Raw genomic sequence first — 5,800 nt, 5'->3', positions numbered from 1 at the left:
AAAAAAAAAAAAAAAGAAAAAGAAAAAGTGATTCTCTTGCCTCAGCCTCCCAAGTAGCTGGGAGCACAGGCATCTACCACAGTGCCTGGCCATTTTTTTGGTTGTAGTTGTCATTGTTGTTTGATGAGCCCAGGCTGGATTTGAACCGCCGGCTCTGGTATATGTGGCTGGCGCCCTAGGCATTTGAGCTACAGGCGCCAAGCCGTTTACTGAAACTTTTGTACCAGAATGTTCATAGCAACATTATTCATTGTAGCCCCAAACTGGAAACTATCCATATCAACAGCTGAACTGATAAACTGTGTTAGATTCATCCAACAGGTGACTGCGGAGCAAAGAGCACAAAGCACCTAGAATATGTAAAATTATATGGATAATGTTCACAAACTTAACGCTGGGAAATAAAGCAAGACAAAGGAATACATCTGTATGATTCCATTTAGATACAGTTTAACACAGGAAAAGGGCAACCTATGATGTTAGGCATCAGGATAGTAGTTAGGCATAAGGACAGTAGTTAGGCTTGTGGATCTCATTACTAGAGGGAAGGATGGGCGTGGGAATGGGGTCTGAGCACTGGAAATGTTCTCTCTCTTAATCTTGGTGGTGGTTATACAGGTCATTCCATTTGGAAAATTCATTGAGCTCCATGGCTATGGTTTCCATACTTCCGTGTGCATGTTGATACGTGCTAAACATCAAAAAATGTTTTTTAAAACATCACAATAATCCTCTCTTGACCCCACTTCCCCCTCCAGCATCAGAGCCCTTTCTCTTACTCCCTTCATGGTAAAACTCCTTTAAAGAGCTGGTTCTACTTCTCTGTCTCCAATTCTCCCCTCATTAGCTCTTGACTCCAAGAGATTATGCTCCTAAAAGTGCTCCCCTCAAGGTCACACTAGTGATCACCAAATTGCTGAAACCAGTGGGCCATTCTCAGGCTTCATCCCTAAAGATACACTTACTGTCTGGTTTCTTTTTTTTTTTTTTTTTTTTTTTTAGACAGAGCCTCAAACTTTCCCCCTGGGTAGACTGCTGTGGCATCACAGCTCACAGCAACCTCCAACTCCTGGGCTCAAGCAAGTCTCCTGCCTCAGCCTCCCAAGTAGCTGGGACCACAGGCACCCTCCACAATGCCCACTGTCTTTTGGTTGCAGCCATCATTGTTGTTTGGTGGGCCTGGGCTGGATTCGAACCCTCCACCTTAGGTGTATGTGGCTGGCGCCTTAGCCGCTTGAGCCACAGGCGCCGAGCCCTACTGTCTGGTTTCTAAGACAGCACACACTCCTGGGGAGCTGTGTCCTTCTCATCCCCCAGCCCTCAAGTATTGGAGACCTGAAGGCTCAGTACTTAGACCTCTTCTCTACAGTCACTTCCTTGGGGATTCCAGAAACAGAAATACATGTGCCCACCAGGTGTTACGTTAGTGTGGGTTCTTCCAGAAGCAATCCCAAGGCAGGGACTCAAGTGCAAGTAGTTTATATGGAAGGTGATCCCAGGAAACACAAGTAAAAGAAGGAGGAAGGGAGACAGGAAAGGAAAGACAGGCAATAAAGGGTGTGTGACTAAGGAAGTCCTCAGGGGATCTCGCTAAGGGTTATCATGCTTGAGTTTCACTATGAGGAGAAGGAGAGTGCTGGAGCTCAGACAGCATCTCCTGCCAGCAAGTGGTTGTTGGCCACTCCTGGGGGATGTATATTTCTGGCCTGCTGTGCATGTGGTCAGAGCAGGCTCCAGCGGCTGGAGAAAGCTGAGAGGCAAAGAGATGGAGGGACTAGCAGTTGGAGGTAAGGCCTGTGTGCGCTGAAATGATAAAGTCCGAGGAGACACGGGTGAGGCACCAACAGCACCTGCTCTGTAGTGTCACAGACATGTGACCGACAGGTCAGACATAACAAGTTCAATGCTGAGCACTTCAGCTCCACTGCCCCCAACCTGCTCCTTCTACAATCTTCCCCCTTTCAAGTAAGTGTAAACTAATTCTTGTGCTTACTTGTGTCAAAGACCTTGGAATAGTTCATTGTTCTCTTTTATATTCCATTTTCAATCCATTAGCAAATACAGCCAAACCCCAGCCACTTCTCAGCATTACACTGCTCCCTTCCTGGTCCAGGCCACCATTCTTGCTTGCTTGAATATTGCAAAAGGCTTCTACCTGACCTCTCCTTTTCTGCCTCGTACAGTTTATTTTCAACAGACTGGAGTGATTCTGATAAAGCTTAAGCCAAATCACGTCAGCTGGAGTGATTCTGATAAAGCTTAAGCCAAATCACGTCAGTCCTCTACTCCCTAGAGGGACTCCCGCTTCGCTCCCAGGAAAAGCCAGACTCCTAACTTTGGCCTACATGGCTCTCCACCATCTGACCCCTAAGACACTCTGCCTTCATCCTTCTTGGCTATTTCGAGAATGATCCAGGCACTTCCCATCTATGCTCTCTGCCTGATGGTTTCCCCCGTATAGGTACATAGCTGGTTCCCTCATTTCTTTCAGATCAATTATAACCTCCTCAGTAAGGCTGTCCCTGGCCAACTTATATCAAAACGATGGCTCTCAATGCTTCTTCCAGTCTCCCCTCTTGCTCTATTCTCTTTCTTATCACTTAATATAATGAACATTTTATAAACTTATTTTTGTGTCTCTTGCACTGGAATATAAGGTCCATAAGGACAAGGATTACTGTCTGTTTAGTTCACGACTGTAACACCAGTCCCTAGACTAGTGTCTGTTACATGATACTAGTCAACAACATGTACTCAACAGATACATGTACTCAACAGATATTTGCTGAATGAATGGTCTCATTCCATCCTCACAAGGACCCAGGGTATTATCATCACTGTACATGTTTAATTTTGCACCTGGCATTTTCACTCACTCATCTGTCCCCTCATCTTCTATGCACAGAGTCTCTCCATAACTGTACTTTCTGCTGGGTGTGTGACCTTCTGTCTGTTATATATGCTTTCCTGTACTTGAACATTCCTGTATCATTGGATCCTGCAAGGATTAGGTATTAGATGACTGTAACACTATAAATAATACTACAATAGTTATAGTATTTAAAGTGGATCCCCCAAAGCCACTAACAAACCATTTTTTTTTTTTGAGACAGAGTCTAAAGCTGTTGCCCTGTGTAGAGTGCTGCAGCATCACAGCTCACAGCAACCTCAAACTCTTGGGCTCAAGCAATTCCCTTGCCTCAGCCTCCCATGTAGCTAGGACTACAGGCACCTGCCACAATGCCTGGTCACTTTTTTGTTGCAGTTGTCATTGTTATTTTAGCTGGCCAGGGGGCCAGATTTGAACCTGCCAGCTTCAGTGTATATGGCCAGCACCCTACTCACGGAGCTACAGGCACCCCCCTAACAAACCATTCTTAAAGTAAATTACAATGTTAAATTGCTATTTCAATGAATGTTTTCAAGCATTGGGATGGGGGTCACTACTACAGACTGCACTAGTTTCCCAGCCCTGTCCTCTAGGGAGATCATAGCATAGAGTACCTTCCAGAAGGTACTGCCATGCATCCCTTCCTCCACTCTCTCTCCCCTCTCCACTGACAACTTAGTAAGCTAACTTAATTCATCAAATATTTGCCAAGTGTCTGTGATTCATAACACAGGGGGGGAAACTGTAAGGATCAATATCATACAATATCTGACCCCAAGGGGGCTTGTAACTAGATTTTCACTCTCCTCAGGCTTTTGTTAAACCCCAGATCTTTACTTCTCTGTCATACTTTCTCTTGGGCTCTGAGAAGGCTGTTGGACACATACATTTTATGAGCTCCATATGCTTCCAAGTCAGTGCTTCTAAATCTTTCCTTCAAATCTATTCTTCTGCAGTTTGCTATTCACTGGTAAGTCACTGATACTGGAAACTGGAATCATCTTTAGTCATTCCTCTCCCCATCCCTTCCTGACTTTCATCCTATTGATCACAAGGTTTGCCAACATTCTAAAACATTGTTCAAGTGCATCTTCTCTCTATCCTCACTGCCCCTGCCGTGGTGGATGGACATCATCATTCATCGGGACCATTAGACTAATATATATTTCACTTTGTTGCCCCTGGTAGAGTGCTGTGGTGTCACAGCTCACAGCAACCTCAAACTCTTGGGCTCAAGCAATTATCTTGCCTCAGCCTCCCAAGTAGCTGGAACTACAGGTGCCTGCCACAGCGTCTGGCTATTTTTAGAGACAGGGTCTTGCTCTTACTCAGGCTGGTCTCGAACTCGTGAGCTCAGGCAGTCCACCTGCCTCGGCCTCCCAGAGTGCTGGGATTACAGGTGTGAGCCACTGCACCTGGCCTGAGATTAATATTTTTGTGTGTGATTTCCTTGATTCTTGTCAGTCCTCAACTTCAGTTTATCTTTCTTGCTGAAATCAAATTATATTAATCACTGGTATTTATGGGTTGCTTAAAGCTCGTCCATAACTCCCTGATAATCTAATGACAAAATCCAAATATGCAAGAAAATTCTCCATGATCAAGCTCCTGCCTATGACCCCTACCTTCTCTCTCTCCCACTACTCTGAGGGTGAATCCCATACCCCATCTTCACTGAATTACTTTTAAGTCTCCAAATACCCCTGCCGACTTGTTCATAGCTCTGTGTTCTTTACATCCTGTTGCTCTTCCTGGAATTCTCTTTCTCCTGTGTCCTGTAAAAATTTCTCCTCAAACCTTAAGATCCATCATAAGCCTTGCCTGCTCAATAGACCCTCCCTGGATTCTGGCAGGCATGGTGGGGTGAGGGGCACCCTTGGTGCCTTACTCTGTGACAGCATGGCTGTAAGTTCTCCAGCAGGCAAGAAGTGTACCTTACTCATTTCTGGAAGGTCCAAAACATAGTATGTGCTCAGGAGATGGTTACTATATTTTTTAAAACAGAAGTTAATTAACTAATAAATAAATGAAGTGAGAGAGAGGAAGAAAGGATGGTAGAAACCTGAGACGGGAGTGAGAGGTCGGAAGGGCCAGTGACAGGAAGCACACACACCACCGCCTTTTCTACTTCTGTCTGTGACAACAGATGGGACATAAAATATTCAGAAGCCGAGGGTATCATCTCTTTTGAGAAATTTCCAATCAACCTAAAAGGGGGTTCGTGATGGCTCTCAGCCTGCCCTATCAACATGCAGGACCCAAGGGACTCTAAGCCAGCCATACTGGAGAGCCAGAGCAGCTGGTGTCTACTTCCTCATTTATAAAACTCAGGAGGACGAGATGTCACACTTTCCTAGAGTGGAACCATTAATACTCGTGAGGCAGAAATGATTTTAGTGCGTGGAAACAGCCTTAAACAGCAATGAATCATGGCATAAAAAACGTTATTCCCATTTCAATTTTCCTGATTATGGCAAAGAGAAAGCCTGAGATTGGTTGTTAGCATGTTTTAAACACTAATTTCTATTACTTGGTAATTTTCCCTGAAAGCTGTTAAATTTTTATTTTTTACCATTACCTTCTAAAACCAGCAAGGGAGGCTGGTTTTTCATTATTGTAATAATATTATGTTTCCTTTTGAAATAAATTTAAGTAAAAAATAAAGTTGTACCAATGATTAGTTACCATTAATTGAGTGGCTATGATGCACCCTGTACTTTACATGTTATTTATAATTTTTCTAACAACTCTAAGATAACAATAATTATCTCTATTATATGGCTGAGGCAAACGAGGACCAAAGGTTAACTAAGGTGCCCTGTGTCAGATGCCCAGTAAGTTTCTGAATGAGGATTTTTTTTCCTTTTTCCATTTCTTTTTTTTTGGGGGGGGGGACAGTTTCACTTTATC

At 44.1% G+C, this 5,800-nt stretch overlaps 1 protein-coding gene across 1 annotated transcript in view; it reads right to left on the bottom strand.

Annotated features, from left to right (window-relative positions):
* NIM1K (NIM1 serine/threonine protein kinase) overlaps nt 1-5,800 on the bottom strand; it is a 23,865-nt gene that overhangs the window by 9,576 nt on the left and 8,489 nt on the right. The gene's annotated exons all lie outside the window — the stretch shown is intronic.

The sequence above is a fragment of the Otolemur garnettii genome, unplaced genomic scaffold, assembly GCF_000181295.1.
Source record: "Otolemur garnettii isolate 467f Iridium unplaced genomic scaffold, OtoGar3 scaffold00063, whole genome shotgun sequence".
NCBI classification, from domain to species: domain Eukaryota; kingdom Metazoa; phylum Chordata; class Mammalia; order Primates; family Galagidae; genus Otolemur; species Otolemur garnettii.
Note: the sequence above shows the minus strand (reverse complement) of the source record. Positions and strands in the feature narration are given on the sequence as shown.